Source organism: Dromaius novaehollandiae, chromosome Z (genome assembly GCF_036370855.1).
Source record: "Dromaius novaehollandiae isolate bDroNov1 chromosome Z, bDroNov1.hap1, whole genome shotgun sequence".
Classification (NCBI taxonomy): domain Eukaryota; kingdom Metazoa; phylum Chordata; class Aves; order Casuariiformes; family Dromaiidae; genus Dromaius; species Dromaius novaehollandiae.
This window is the reverse complement of record NC_088132.1, coordinates 34667689-34683568: the sequence shown is the minus strand read 5'-3', so window position 1 is coordinate 34683568 and position 15880 is coordinate 34667689. Positions and strand designations below refer to the sequence as shown.

The 15880-nt window shown below is 40.5% G+C and overlaps 1 protein-coding gene across 3 annotated transcripts in view; it reads left to right on the top strand.

Annotated features, from left to right (window-relative positions):
• The first annotated feature begins 10248 nt into the window (after positions 1–10248).
• The window catches only part of LOC112978802 (nuclear factor interleukin-3-regulated protein), a 76749-nt gene continuing 71117 nt past the window's right edge, over positions 10249–15880 (top strand). For 2 of the 3 annotated variants that reach the window (XR_003258022.2, XR_010386346.1), the window contains exon 1: positions 10249–14242. The gene's annotated coding sequence lies outside the window, so the exon portion shown is untranslated. The remainder of the gene's footprint in view (positions 14243–15880) is intronic. The other variant, XM_064502899.1, reaches the window with a different exon arrangement.

Sequence of the window (15880 nt, the reverse complement as noted above, 5' to 3'; positions counted from 1 at the left end):
ATATCTAATTGTCTGGTCTCTATCTAATTTGAAAGTCTTACGCTTTTGAAAGCAGTTTCCTTTAGAATAACAGCATAGTAGAGAGAAGTTGGGCTGATTCACTTTATTGCAATTTAAGTTCCAGCTAGTGGTGAAAACCAAGGAAAAAAGTTCAAAACTGGTTTACTCTCAGCCTCTGACCTTGGTCTCTTTGTCTTGACTTTCACTTATCATAATAAAACAGACAAACAGTTGAGCAGCAGCACTTCAGAATAAATCTTTCCTAGCGGCTCACACTTGTAGACATCTTGCATTTGAGGCCTGCAGATATAGAAGGCCCATCAGGAAGCAGACAGTTTGAGATTTCAGTTTATTCTAAACAGGAAAAAACCTGACACATGAGAAATAAAATAAAGCTAAAAGGTGTGATAGACGCCTCTTTCAAGAGAGTGGAATTTTCTGTTTACTGAGTTAACGTTACTGCACAACCAAATCCATATATACGTCTCATTTTACAAGAAGGACAATATGGAAGAAGGGGATTCCTTTTTATGTTTGACAATGACTCTTTGCTATTTCTTTTTCTCTATAAGCTCAGATCTGGTAAAATGTGTAATTATATGTTAAACATCAGACACAAATATAGTTCCAGTGATGACTGCGAGTAATACTGAACAGAGGCCACAGAAATGAGAGTTGTGATGAGACAGCAGAGTGCGCAAAGATTCACAGAGATGTTTCGAATATCGTTATATATCTGCAAATGTTGATTTTTGCAAATACAGTTGCAATAGGATAGCACTAGGTAATAAGATGCAGAAACACTTTTAAGAAATACACTGATCCATTTCACAAATGTGAGATGGGACAGATAGATGCATCAGGCATTTCAAATAAAAGGTCTTCACTGTTCATTGCTGGGCTTTTGAAGTTCACTTTGTATGTATGGTTTCACAACACTGAGAACATACAGATTTGTGCTATAGTGTGTTTAGTAGTGGGTTTTGGCCACTAATACGAATGTACATCAGCCTATCTTGACTTTTCAGTAGTCCTTAAATAAATTTTCTCATGTGCTGAGGTCTGTGCATTTTTCTCATAGGGCTGCTTCTATTGCCAGTGATCCTGAAACCAGAGACTGTTGTTTAAAAAAAAAAAAAAAAGATTCGTATAAATATGTTGTTGATTCATTTCACAATCTTAAAAAAAAAAAAGACCAGTCAGAACCTCTAGGGTTTAATAAAGCGAATGGCACTGAGCGAGGCAGATGCTTTTTGGAATATCCCAGAGAGCTGTGATAGTCAGGCAGATTTGCCCATATGTTTCTTTTCACACTTTTGCAAAGGTTTTTACTGATTTGGTTAAAGTGTTGCATGAGTATAGCATTGCCAATAGCAGAGTATTAAGATGTGTTACCCATGATGGCACCATAACTCTGAATTTATTTGGAATCCTCCGTTATGCAACAAAACATCTTGTGTTGACAACCTTATGGAAAACTAGGTAATTGTGTTGGTCATTTGCCGTCTAGTTCATCTCCTTTGAAAGGCAGCTCTTTGCTTGGGTAATACATTTATTTGAGCAGTCATTTTGATTTACCAAGCCATCAGTCTTCCAAGCTTCCACCTTTGCACTTTCTCCCTCATGCTAGTGACAGTGCTCCTGTTATTGCAGATGGCACTTCAGAATATGTTTGTCTGTGTTCCCACTCCAATAAATTTTATTTGCACTATGCTTCTACGTTATAATTCATATATAATCTATTACACTTGATGTGTCTGCTGCAGGTTTACTTGTCTGCCTAGTAGATTTACTTATAAGGCATTGGTTTTGCCGTCTACTTTTGCTTGAAGTAAAGAATTTGTGTCTGTGCATCTTCATGATAAGTTTTTTCTTTAGTGACAAAGGACTGTTCCGTTAAGCTGTTTTAGTACAGATGGCGAGTATAACTGCAAGGAGATAAAAGCATAATTGAAGTGAATATACAGAGAAAGGAATAGCTGCATACATATACAACGTATGTCTATAGTATTATCTATACTTGCAGCATTGTCAAAGACATGGGTTTAGTTCTGCCTTGTTGCTGAAATACTGCGGAACAAGGAGAATGCGGTGCTCCTTCTTATATATATTCACATCTATTTTAATTTAGGAACAGGTTGCTCGTACCTCCATGTTACTGAAACAAATTTACATCAGAGGTGAGTGTGTGACGTGATGTTTGCCCGACGTAGTAATTAAATAGCGAAATGACCTTGGTGTCGCTGAACTGTTGCTGTACAGAAACTTACCCCGGCAAGGCTGCCGTGAAGGGAGACGGCGAGGGTGCGGTGCTTGTTAACGCTCAAAGATGCAGCCTTTGATTAGGACCTGCGTTTAGAGACTACACCCAAACCAGTCTTCCAAAGAAGAGCATATTGACTCATCCCTGTTGACTCCAGCTATAGCATACTGTTTTTCATGCCGACGTTCATAAAGCTTTCATTTTTTCCCATTATCCATGACCCGGTCTTGCATTTAAAATAAGATAACTCTCCAGGGAGGGGCAAATTTAGGAGCTTAACAAAGCCTCTTTCTTTCCAGCTCCATTGAGTCAGTGTTTTCCCTCCCTCCTCCCTCTCTGCTTTGGAAAAGCAGGTAAATATTTATTTTGGAGCAAAATGAAGGCAGTCACTGTTTGTTTGTTTGTTCGTTTTTTCGCTGGCATATAGGGTTGGGGGCAGCTATGTTGGGGTTTTTTGGTTTTGGTCTGGGGTCATAAAATATTCCTTTTGTAGACCTTTGCCTAGTCAAGTAAACATAAACCAGCTAAGCAAAACAAACCATTTAAGACTCTGCTGTTTGGACTCCGTACATTAGTATTTCATGTTCTCAGTTGTTGACCATGAAATGTCTGCTCATGTGTGGCAAAATAAGTACACAGAAGAATAAAATTCCCTCTTCCCTAAACGTTTTTACAATGAGGATACGTTACAGGGAGTCCATCTAGAGACTTCATTGGTTTATTGTAATAAGTCTCTGTTAAGAATTCTGAAATTTCCCTGATATTTGAAAGCTAGCTGGATGAAAATTGTGAAATCTTTGCCCTACTTTTTTTGAAGTCTATCGAAGCTTGCATATAAAGTGTGAATCTAGGCTACATTCCTTAGTATGACTTTAGGTCATTTTTATTTTTCATTCTCTTTTCTGTTTGTTTAGTAGACGTGCAGAATGTAGCATTCCCTTCTACATGACTAATCCTACGCAAACCTGTTTATTAATAAAACACAGAGTGTCCCAGTTAAAAACGCTGTTATTGCATTTGCAATTCCAACTTTAAACCTGCACCATTGCATATCTATTTCTTTATAATAATTATGAAGGGCTTAGTGGTACCTAAAATTTAGGTTTTATTGGTTTCCAATACGCCACTGCAGCGCTTCATTCCCAGCAATTGCTTATGATTTTGACAAATCTTTGACAAATTACAACAAACTTAACCATTCAGGCTTATTTTTTCCATTCTTATTCCGCACTCTACAGAACAGCAGGTGTTAGCAAAATGGATGAGCAGGGCAGATGCTAGTTCCTAAACTAATCTTAGCAGTGATCCCCATAGCTTCACGTAGGCCACTGTGATAAATCTGTAGTATCTCTAATTGGTTAAGCATTTAGCAGTACACACACTAACAGAAGCAGCCTCCTACAGGAGTTCAAACTTGCTGTAGTTTATTTAGAAATAATTTAAAACCTTGCTTGATGACCAACTTAACAAATTATATTTTCTGATTTTGTAGTTTGCCGGTTTAGTAGAAATATTCTGCACAGCTGTCTCAGTTTGAATACCCAACCTGTTGCCTCTGGTTACTGTTGTTGCACTAATGACTTGCAAATATCCACGTGTCCCTAGCGCTGGGGCAGCTTCCACGTTGGTTCAGAGCTAGTTTGTCTCTTTCTTTGGATTTCACCAGAGGACCAAACTGTGCTGACAAAATGTGGCTTCCGATATTTGCTTCATATCTGATCTGACAGTCTCTACTTTTTTTCTCAAGAAGCTTAATTTAAAGACAGTTGGGAAATAAGTTTAATTTTCATGTTCTGCATGTGTATGTGGGGGAAAGGTTGTTCTTTTTAATATTAAGATAGCATGGTTTTATATAGAAAGTGTAACACAAAGATTGTTTGTTCTCCTTCCTGCATTACTAGCTTTTCTTGTTCTCAAGTTTACACATAAGTGTAAAATTTCGCAGGGCTTTACAAATTTGTCTGCTCTTACTAAGTATAAGTTTAGTTTTTCAGCTCTGGTATAACAGTTTCGTACAACTTCACTACTCACCTAGTGTTTTTCAGTTTAATTAATTCCGAAATGCATTTTCTGTTTAAATGAAACATTGAGAATCCTGCTTTGATGCATTAATTTCTTCCAACGCATACTTTTGAGTGTCATGTAAAGATGATGATTTATAATGAAGTTCATTTAATGTAATTCATTTCTTAGTAGTCTCAGAGCACTTTATAGTTGGAGAATTATACTTCAAATTAATTTAAAAATTAAACAGTAAAGTAGTGACAATCATCAGCTATTCATCAAGTGTAAAAAGCTCTCATCTAAGAAATCATTTATAACTGTCTGAGAAGGAATCACCAAAACACTTTGTAAATATGCATTACTGGCCTGTTGGTGCACAGAATTACATTAACAAGAATCCTTGACGTTGACTCACTTTCTGGTGCAAAAGGCTCTGGCGTCAGGGCCAAAGTCATACCCATGGTGGGGGCAGGTACTCACTCATGCCATCCCCTTTATACCCACAACTTAGGTGCGGAGTAGCAACGTGAGTCGCAGCTCCCTGAAGAAGGACTGGAGAAACCAGAGTCAACCCCATCTCCTCTCCGAGGCGAGGGACGGCGGTGTGCACGCAACTACCGCTTTATGTGCAAGGAGACTAAGTAAGGAAAGCGAAGCATGTCAAGAAGCATTGCTGGAGAGTATTAAACAGAAAACATCTGGCAGCAAGAAAGAGCGTAAGGAAATAAGGTTAAACGTTGCAGTTATGCTGTGGAATGTGAATAGGGAAAACTGGCAGATCTCTCTGCTTGCTTGTCGTAATGGCAAAATGAAGTTTGCACTACCTTCTGCTCCTGTTAATCCTACAGAGCCGGGCAGGAGGGAGCCGTTCTCCTCCCTTTCGCTCCTACTAGCAAATTGTTCAGCAACTTGCAGTCAGTTCCAGCTGTGTGCTCCTGCTGGTGGTGTTGGGGTTGCTATTACTAATGACATAAATAAAGCCACAGTCCTCAGATTAGGTATTATCAGCAGTCTAATTTGTCCTGCAGAACTTTTAGTGCTGGTGATTAGGTACCTCAGGTCCATGGATATGGCTTCATTAATATAGTGAGACCTTAGCCTTCAAAGGGAACGTGGAAAACAAGATTCAAATGAACTTTAGAGTCTCAAAAACAGACCAAATTTCCTCTGACTCAACTTTCTTAGTTTAAATCTTGTAATTTTTAGTGGTTAATGTTTTTTATGCACTTAAGGCTGGCAATGCAAGGAATTCTAGATGTCTGGTTGTCCTTATCCAGTCTATGAGCTGTCCTAGAGCACGGCTCTTTGGTCCAGAAGACATGCTCAGGTAGAAGAGGTGTCATAGGGATCCTCAGCATGGACAGATCTGGGGACTGGGTCTGAGTCAAGGAAGGGAGGGGGAGATACCAGGGATAAAATTTTGCCATCAGTTTACACTACTGTTATTCAGGGCTGAATGAAAGGTTTTGCCTGGAAAATTACGTTATTTGCAGCACATGCACAGCAGCAGCAGCAGCAAAAAATGAATGAGCAGGTGCACTTACTTGAATTCTGGTTGCAAAACACATTCTAAAAGGAAGAGGACATAACTGTACTTTGTTGCACTCTATTTTTACAGTCTTATTAATCTGCGTGGGACTGCAATGTGACTTCAGTTCAGCTCCTATTGAAAAAACATCAACAATAACCACCTACAACAGGTCTGGGGTTGGTAATGATGTGAAAGATGGCACTGGAGTAAGTCTTTCCATAGACCTACATTATGAAGCACGATATATGAATGGTATCCCACCATTAAGAAGCAAAGTATTAGTGGCAGAGTAAAACCGTCTCATGGCAGCTCTTGAATCAAGGTGACATGAGCCAGGCCTGTAGCAGAGCTCTCTGTTCAGTGCCTTGCTGTTGCAGGGCAAGTCTGGTGTTGATATGGTAAAGTGCCTGGAAATACGAAATACCAAAGGTGATGAGAACAGCCGGCCGAGAACGTAAGCACTTGCACAGCGTCTGACCGCACTGCATGCAGGAGACCAGGGTAAGAAAGGGGCCAGAAGGGCAGCTCTTGTTTCGTGTCTAATTCATCACACAGCGGTGGATTCAGTAATGAAAAGTGGCCAAGAAAAAAGGACCCTATATCACTGACTCCGGGCACAAAACTACAGGAACAAAGACCCGTATGGAGCTATAGCTTTGCGACTAACAATGGACGCTTCTGTGTTTTTTACCCGTCATGACTGACCCACCTGTGACAAGATCTTGACACAGCCGGAAGAATAACCTGTCTTCTCCACGAGCATTCACGTCCCTCTGACAAGCTCAGCAGACTTAATAGAGCAAAGCTCTCACAGCAATAGAGGCATTTAACAGATCAGAGGAATTTAAATAGTACGGTTTGGAAGAGGTCGGCAATGCCATATGTTAGCGCAGTAGCCTGTCATGTCAAGTGGCTTTCATTTAAATTATCTCTCTGTTCGGTGGTCTCGACCTTGTCCTTGGAGGATTCGTGACCAACTGAAATGCCTAATGTAGCGGCACGGCACAGCAACGTCCACTCTGGGGAGAGCCCGAAATAGGAGAAAAGGTTGTGTTGCTCCTAGAGGGAGAGGTGGTGAGGAGAGAGCGGGAGGGAGCAATTCAGCAAATGTGTGCTGTATTAGACAGCACCCAGGCAACCCTTAATTCATTTCATGACAAGGAAATGGTGCCGAGAGCTGCTATCATCCTGCTGTTTGGTCATGTTCCTCTGCTGAAGCATTACCAAAGGATAGCCATAAATAAAAGGAAACAATTCAAACCCTCACGCGTGCTTTTTCAAAGTGGAGGATAGAGATTAGCTTTATTGACTCCCATCAATGCTAAAAAGAGCTTCTTGGTTAAATCCTCAAGCATTGCTGTTATTCTACCACACTCTCTCTGGTGTTTCCTAGTCCTTATCATCTGCCTTCTCCTGTGAATGCCGTTCAGTGAGTGTCTATAGATTACAGATATGGGATGTAGATAAGCGCCCAGGTTTCTTACAGATGGAATATTATATGGCCGAAGCGGGGAGGACAGGAAGAAGATTTAGCTTTCATTTCGAATTCTGATTGACTGCAAATGGGCTTAGAGTGCAGACGTGACCTAAAACAGTTGCAAAATAATACTCTTTAATCTTCTTCCGAGCTCTGGGTGAGGTAACATGGTTCAATTTAAATTGTGGCAAAACGTGTTTTCAGACTTCTTTGTGCCGGTCCATTTCCCTATTATTGTTAATTGATATTATATTGGATAATGGAAAAAGTTAAATTTGACCTTTCATCGTTTTGGTAACATGCTCTTTTTAAATTATTGTCACTGGTTTGGGGGTTTAATTTGTATTTTAATAAGTTTAATTAAGCAATCAGTGAATATTTATTGTTAGAACAATTAGCGTATGATTTTCAGAAAAAGCACAAATTGAGCTGACCAGCGGGCCAGGTGCAAACAAGTATTTCTGTTGTGCGGTGAATCCAAAAAGCAGCACATTATCTTTCTGAATAAATCTGAGCATGGAGGAAGATCTAAAAATAGTGCCTAGCAAGGACAATAGATCAGTTAAAGCTCAGTGGTGGAGGCTCGGCACCACGCACAGAGCGTACGGAAAGATGAGTCACCGGGTTTAGCTGGACTGATCACCAATATTCGAATGTAAGATATTAACAAACCAGGTTACTGCTTAACAGGCAAGAGATTTCTTCGTGCAGGAAGCAAGGTGGACCTGAACCAGGCTCTTGCCATTTCTGCGTACAGCGAGCTCCGTGTAAGACAAGTTTAAGGAGGCTGTCTTGCAATGAGTCGTTTTTCCACGAGGTGGCACAAGAAATCAATCATTCTCGTATCAGCAGGGTTGTTTTCTGTATTTTGATTCTGACAGACAGGTATGCCCTAATAGCCTACTAAGCAATTACAATATCATGTTCCCAGCTGAGAGTTTGGCATTTGTTATTGTACATTAATAACCGAGAGATAAGCGTGTGGCAAGGGGGGCACTTCTTCCTATTTGTTGACTAGGGGACACAGAGCAGTATTACCGTCACTGAATTATTTTTTAACTAATGTACATAAATATTCATGGAACACACATGAATTAAATTACAAAGGCATCTGTTACACCATGAGGGACTTGGTGCTACAATGGGCACTTAATGCTCAATTGGAAAACAACAGCTATAAAGAACCCTCTCAACCCAATCCCTCTTCATGTGGATAAGATACTAAAATTTATAATAAATCCCTGCTGGAGTCCACTGAAATATTAAGCGTAATGAGCTTGTGGGAAAAAAAAAAAAAGGCGGATAGGCCGTGGCAGTTTTCATCTGAATTTTTTGCAAGGTGTAGTGAAGGATACCTTCATAACCGGATACCGGAAAAAGCAACAGTCTGCTTGTGAGTGAGTTTTGCGGCCATCAGTTTGAGGTGGGCTGGCGTTCACCTCTGAATTTTCCACGTTGTGGGGGGATTTTCTTCTTTCACAGAAAACCCCCAAGCACACATATCCTTGTTATAATTGCTCCTCCTATTTAAAATGGCCTCACTTGCAGCAGAGGAAATCGACCTCTCTTTCGCCCGATGCCTAGAGATGGGATTCGGTATCAAGCTGTTTCCTTCTTTTCCAGGTCTGCTAGTATCGCCGGTCTGACTGCAGAGGCCGAATAGGACATAAGCCCTTAAGATGTTTCTCGTGGTTTGAGTGTGGTGCGGAGTTCTCGCGCTTTACTGGGGCTTGTTTCGCCCTCAGCCAGGGGAACTGCAGCAGGAGCGGGCAATGGCAAGAGAGAGGTTTTTACCAGCTCGCTTCTCAGCGCTAAGTTTAGCGCAAGCCCTACCATATAGGTGGGGTGGGTGGCAGGGAGAAGAGTTTTTTCAGAAAGGGCATATTCCCATTTTAAAAACGTTTGCGTACTGAGCCGCTTAAGTGTCACTGACACCGTTGATACTACCCAGCCCGATATAGGTTAATACAGAAATAGGTCAGCTCATAGCAAAAGTGCTTCTGTCTGTCTAGGAATTAATTTTGTCATGACTGAATACTTGAACACTGTGATCCCGTGTTGTGGAGTGAGGAGCACGATATAAAGGCTTGGGGTCCTGAAGTGCCAAAATTCATTTATTGTCCTTTTTTTTGACAGGAGAAAATTTAGGTTATGTACAACTGTTCTAGTGAGACACATTACCACATGCATTATTACTAACATACTTAATTACATTAGTTTTAGGTACATTGCCCATGTAAAGAGGATTACTGAGAAATTAAATGCAGGACATGCCTGAACCGAAGCAAATGCAATGAAGTGTTCCAGTTTCTTGAAATCTCTAGATCTTTTGGATTCCTGAATTATAGTGCAATAATTACAGAGTCATTAGAGAGGTTTTGCTTTATTACAAAACCTGCAATTCTTGGAATTCTTTTAGCATAGTCTTTTTGTTATGATAAGTATTCAATAAAGTAAATTTCAGCCCTGGACAAAAAGCCAAGACAAAATCATCTTACCACAAGAATCTCACTCTATGCTTCATTTTGCTTTAAATGATAGACAGAGTGACCCTCATTCTGGGTACAGCATTATAATCATGGGGTACTATGGACTTGGGCACCTTATCCCTACCTCCTGGGATCTCAAAGACCTTTGCAAATAATCCCTGGGATCAAAAACTGAAGTGATGGAGATGGGCTAATTCATCTTAATACACTTGAAAGAAACACACCTCGCTGTGTGCCTTTCCATAATATTAGTTATGTCCTCTTATGGAAGTGGTGACTTGAAAAATTTTGGTTTGAGCCTGAGTAGCCTTAAGCTATGGAGGAGCAACCTTTAATGCAGAAAGTCATCGTTAAACCAGTTTAGCATACAGAATGGTGCCTGGTTGTATATTTGAGCATGAATACAACTTCCATTTCTAAATCCAATTTGTAACCTTTTTAATCAGGATTTTTTTTATCTCCTTTAATAGATAATAGACCATAGCAACTGCTGCAGTTTTTTAGCACTTCAGAGCTTCTAGAGATCCAGATAAAATAGCTTTAGCGAACCATCATTCTCCTCAGAATGAATCAAGTGGGTTTAAAATAGGGATTACCTGCGTGGCTTAGTACAGCTGAGTCCCACCCCAAATCTCAATCTTTCCCGGAATTAGTTTTCATTAGGCTACCTCAGCTCACTTAGATTTTCTTGCCCCTCAGGCTCTCGGCTCTTACTCAGGTACGTCTCTACTACCCAGCCCCTCCCGATGACGTTTATCCTACCAAGAGCTGGCTTCCTCCGCCTATGGGCTCCTGGATCTCTTCTTTTAAAGACTTCAGGATTATTTTGCTTTTTTCCTGTTTGTTTATTTTAATAGGCAGTCACTGCGATGGCCAAGCTTCAGTGCATTCATGCACTCTGGCAATAAATGGTTTGCAAAATGGTGTGGTTAAGGCTGGAGATGTGAGACACTTTAATGACTGGCACAGGTTTGTGGAAGGATTTTTCCACATCTTGAAAATCCTTTACATGAGCCTGACTAAATTTTGTTCGAAACCTTACTTCCCCACAGATTTTGCTGTGAATTTGAAAATGCCAAGATCCCAAACCAAGCACTTTGTTTGTTATGACTGAGTTGTGCTCACTAAAGAGGGAAAGAAATGATATGGAGGCATGAATTTAGGGGAAATGATGCAAAATGAAAGCAGCAGGTTCTGCATAGTCAGGGCAGGAGCTGCAACTCTCAGGCAGAAAGCAAGAAAGGGGAACTCGGAGTGAGAATAAGCCCGCTTGGGTTGCGAGTTACATTTTTGGAGAATAACAATATCCTTCAATAAAGTAGCCCAGTACAGTGGCTGTTTTATTGTGCGAACCCATGTTCATGTCTTTTCTTCTGTATTTGGACGGCGTAATCAAATACCCCTTCTCTGCGTATTCCCGAGATAAGGAGGTTTTCTAGGAGCTGCTTTCAGGGCACAATAAAGAGAGAGGGTACTTCACGAGCCTCCAAACATTTGAAGGCTTTAACCGAGCTTGAACCAGACTGTCTGGAACATGTCCATCACCAGTTAAAGCTGTAATGAAAGAGATTTGAAAAGATATGGCTGCTTTCTTTGTGTTTTCAGATGAAAATACTCCTTGGCTTTCCTTTGTGCAGGAGTGTTTGGCCAGAACTCTTAGGGGAAAACTGAGAAGCCAAACCACATGCTAGTTTACTGAGATACTACTAGGTGAATGAATAAATAATGGGTAGATAAATAATTGAATCTCAGATTTTTTTTTTGATGTTGTAAACAAAGATTGAAAGTAGTCATTGGGGAAATCTTACTCTTCTTATCTAGTACTCAGGATTCATTCCATTAGAAGTATTTTCTTCTGAAGTGACTATATGAATAAGCACATATTAGCTGTATTAATTCCGTCTGTATTTCACACCTGTAGATCATGTGAGCTGGGTGTTGTTTTGGCAAGTACAGTATATCCTCGGCTCAAGGCAGTTCTAAACATTAACCTGTCAGCCAGTCTTTCTATCTGCCCTTATTAAGGGCTTATAAAAAATAAATAAGAATATAATTCTACTGTGTTCCAATACCAATTAATGCAAAATTTTGCATATTATATTCTGAGGTCTGAGTACAGTAGTGGCAGAGAGGAACTATTGGGTTGCAAAGCCTACATTGCTGTGAGTTTCTTCGATGAGTAGGTGGGTCCACAGGCCTTTCCTCCCTCTGCATCACAACAAAGCCGAATTTCCTTGTGCTCTTTCTACTTTCCGCTCGAAAGGAGGGAGCTGCTGAGACCTGTCCTTCTGGGGACCAGGTTCCTGCTCTGCCTGGCTGAGAAGCAGAACTTGGCTTCCAGCTCCAGCAGCTCAGTCGAGAGCTCCAGCCTTCACCTCTCTTCTGAGCTGAATTTTTCTGTCTGCTGCGGTACCCGTGCATAGTTAAATATTCATATGCTCTTTGCATTAAAATGTATTTGAGATCTGTTAGGCAAGTCACTTAACATTTCTCTTCCAGTTATATCCATTGGTAAAATGAAGATTAGATCTTTGGGAACAGCTTGAGTTTGAGCGTTGGCCCGTCCTGCAAGAAGGGATCCCTAATAGTGGTGGTAGCCCATTCCGGGCTGCCCTGATTTCTGCCAAGGTGACTCTGTCTGACACCCTCTGACTTTAATCTCCATGTCACAGCACAAGATGAAGGTAAACCTGTAGCCCGAGGCATTGCGTGGGAGGAGGTTTTACAGTCACGTTAGCATGTAATCTCGGGCACCCATGCCCTAGTGTTGGTGGTATGAGCGCTCTCGAGCCGTGCCATAGCTCTCCTGCCGCTCCCCAACCCTGCGGAGTCCCTGTCACCGCACGGGAACTCAATGCCGGGGAGGATGGGGACCGAAGTTAAGGCTGGTCCCTCCTAGGCCCTCTCGTATTTAGGTATGGTCTTCCCTTTGCAAGACGCTGTGTACTTCCATTTACAGCTTGCAGTTCCCCTTTACAGGAAAGGGTCCGAGCAGAGCGCTTTTGAAGGCAGAGGGATGAACTCATACTTAAGATCTGCGGCATCGCTAGGTATTGTAATTCCCTGCCCCTGTAACTGATGGCAAGTCTTCTAATGATGGCAGAGGAAACAATCTCTTGAGTTTCCGGAAGGTTGACCATGGGCGCTGTGCTGCAGGAGCTGGGACTTCTATTTCTTAAATGGCAGTGTGGAAGTAAGAGTGAAAATATTTTTCAAAGCAGTAAAATATAAACTAAACTCAGTGGGAAAGGGAAATGTGTGCTAATATACAGTGCATATATATGTGTGTGTGTGTGCACATGCGTGTGCATGAGTATATATCTATATGTACTTCTGTAGTGTGTGTGTTTCAGGCAGCAAATCACACACCCAGAAATGTTGGCTCCTCTTTAGGCATAACATGTTGAAACAGGGTATTTCTCTCCCTAACTAGAAAGAAAACAAAATTCCACTTTGGACTGGACTGGACTCCTTTGCTCTGTTCCCGGACATTGTTGTCTTTTCTCTGTAGTATTTGCTATTCTCGTTTCCTTCAAGTATGCCTTGTCTCTTCACAAAGCAATTTGGGACAACTTGGATGAAAGCCACCAGATAGAAATACACTTTTAAGGGAAAGAAAAAAAAACATTAAAAGGGTTGTAGACAGTTTCATCCTCTTAGAACAAAGTGCTTATAACAGTGTGTTTGGAAAACCTATTGAGCCTATGGCACTTACTTCCAGGAAAGAAAGACAATGTCTTTTGTGCTGCTCACATTTATCTGCCAAGACTCTTTTATGAGAGATCACAGGAGACCTTTCTTTCAAGGCTGTAGATTATACAAACAGACTATTTTGTATAATCTTAAAGGTGAACTAAGCGGGAGCTCAAAGTGCTGAAAATCAGGCCAATTTTGCTCAGATGCTTCACTTGCGGGTCCTCAAACAATTGCAGATTTGGCTCGACTCTTTAAAATCTCTTGCGAGGGCTGCTCCAGATCAGCATCTGTCTTCTGATATTTTTTTCCAGACTTTTTTTCAGCTGCAAACCTCAGGATATTTAGCCACTCTTTCGGTGCTGCATGGGAGCAGCAGCACCGCGGGCGTCACGGGCCGCTGCTGGGTTCACGGCTGTCTCGTAAGCAAGCGAGCCTGTGTGTGCAGCAGATATAATGAGAAGAGGTGAGTTGGAGCAACTGCGCAAAGCATTCCTGCCGGCTCGCGCTCGTCTCCCTTAGTATGCAGGTCATGTGCAATGCATGGTGCAGAGTCACTGATGTAATTGCCAAGTTTCCAGCATCATGTTATGATTCATCTCTAACGAGTCAGTTATCGGAAACCGAGCAAATAACAGCCCTATTTGAGATCAGTTAAGACACAAGGAGATCCAACATCATTTTGTTGCGTCTACAGAAGAACAAATCTGCATGGTCTTGGGATCGCTGAAAATTAGTATCTTCCTTGTCAGAAAGAAAAGGATAATCTCACAAGACTTTTTAAGGTAGTCCAAGGATTTTTTTTTTTTCGGGTGGCTTGATTTGTATCAGCAAGCCAGCAAACTTGATATAAATGATATTATTTTTTGAATTAATAATTTTAGTTTGTTAAAGAAGATTTGATTCGCCTTGTGGGGTAAGAACCAATATATTTGGATTTGCAAATTAGCAAATTTAGTGTTAAGATTTATATATAAGGTTAACCAAAAGCCTATAATATACCTGTGTATGTTTATTTAGGCAAGTCTGTAGCTTATTACATTAAAAATGGTCAATGACACAATTCTGATTTACTCAGTGACTATTCTTTTATTCATGCCTGGTGTCAAATTGCTTTTGAATGGAGTCAGAATTCAATTAAAATGAACACAAATGGCATTTTAGAAGTATTTCTATTAACCAGTATGACCACTGTAAATGTGCTGGATATGCAATGTATTTCAAACATCAAAATATGATTTTGATTTTAAATGAATGGATCTAGTTAAGGAAATAAGTGTTATCTCCAGAAGTGGAAACGAATGGGTTGTTTTTGGTCACCGAGTCTCTCTAGAACTAGTAGATCTCAGGCTCTTGCGTCTCGTTTCACTGGAAGACGAAAAAGTGTGCATGTCGGAGGGGTGTTTATTTTTTATATCTCATTCAAGTTATCTGTAGGTTCATGCACAGGACTGAATTAGTCGAATAAATTGAAGAGTGTATCTTCTCCGTACTGGCAAAAGAGGCTCTCAGTGTCCAAGTGTGATTAAGGGCGACTTCCTAGTTCCTTAGCTCAGTCTTTAAAACTTTGGCAACAAGCACGTACTGCTTCCTTCTTGGAAAAAAAAGGAATGTAGAAGGTTTAAATGCTGTGTTTTTTAATTTGCAGTTCTCTGCATGGTCTCCTCCCAGTTCTGCTATTCTCTGGACATTGTTTGGATTTCACGGTGTACCAAAGCACTCTCTTGGAAGGGGGAGATGCCAGAAAGTGATTGTGTTTGGTCTAAGGTGGCATTTGGACTAATCTATGCTAGCTAAGGTTTCAAATTATTTTGCACGCCCTGAATTCTCTGTAGGTATGAAGCACCAAAATTAGAGAGATTTGAGACTTGACAAAATCATGAGGTTGAATATATTTTTTCAAGAAGTATAAATACTCCCCCAGGCTCATTTGTAATGTAAGCCAACTTTTAAGTAAATGAGTGAACTTTAGGTAAGATTTTGGGTTTTAAGCAAGCAAATTCTAAGTAATTTTATGTAAGTGTGGCCTTAGGAGTTTACTTTGGTAAGATTTAGGTTTTAAGTAAGTAAATTCTATGTAATTTTATGCAAGTGTGGCCTTTGGAGCTTATCTACAAGCAGAGCTCTGCAAATAATGAATGTATCAATTTTGTGCCTGGACAATAAAATAAAGTTAATTCTGAGTCAAATGAAATCCTTCTTTGACCTGAAATGAAATATTCTGTTTAGCTTTGAGGACAAGGAAAGGTATCATTTAAAAATGAATTAATTCTAACTTCTGTCTTTGTTTCAAGATAGAACAGCAAAATGTTGCATTCATTTTAAAATTGCTAAAATCTTGGATATTTAGTATTTCTTATGCTTGAGATCGTTTGCACATTCATCGTCAATCTGAAATGGCATTTTTCAGTGCAGTTCATCTG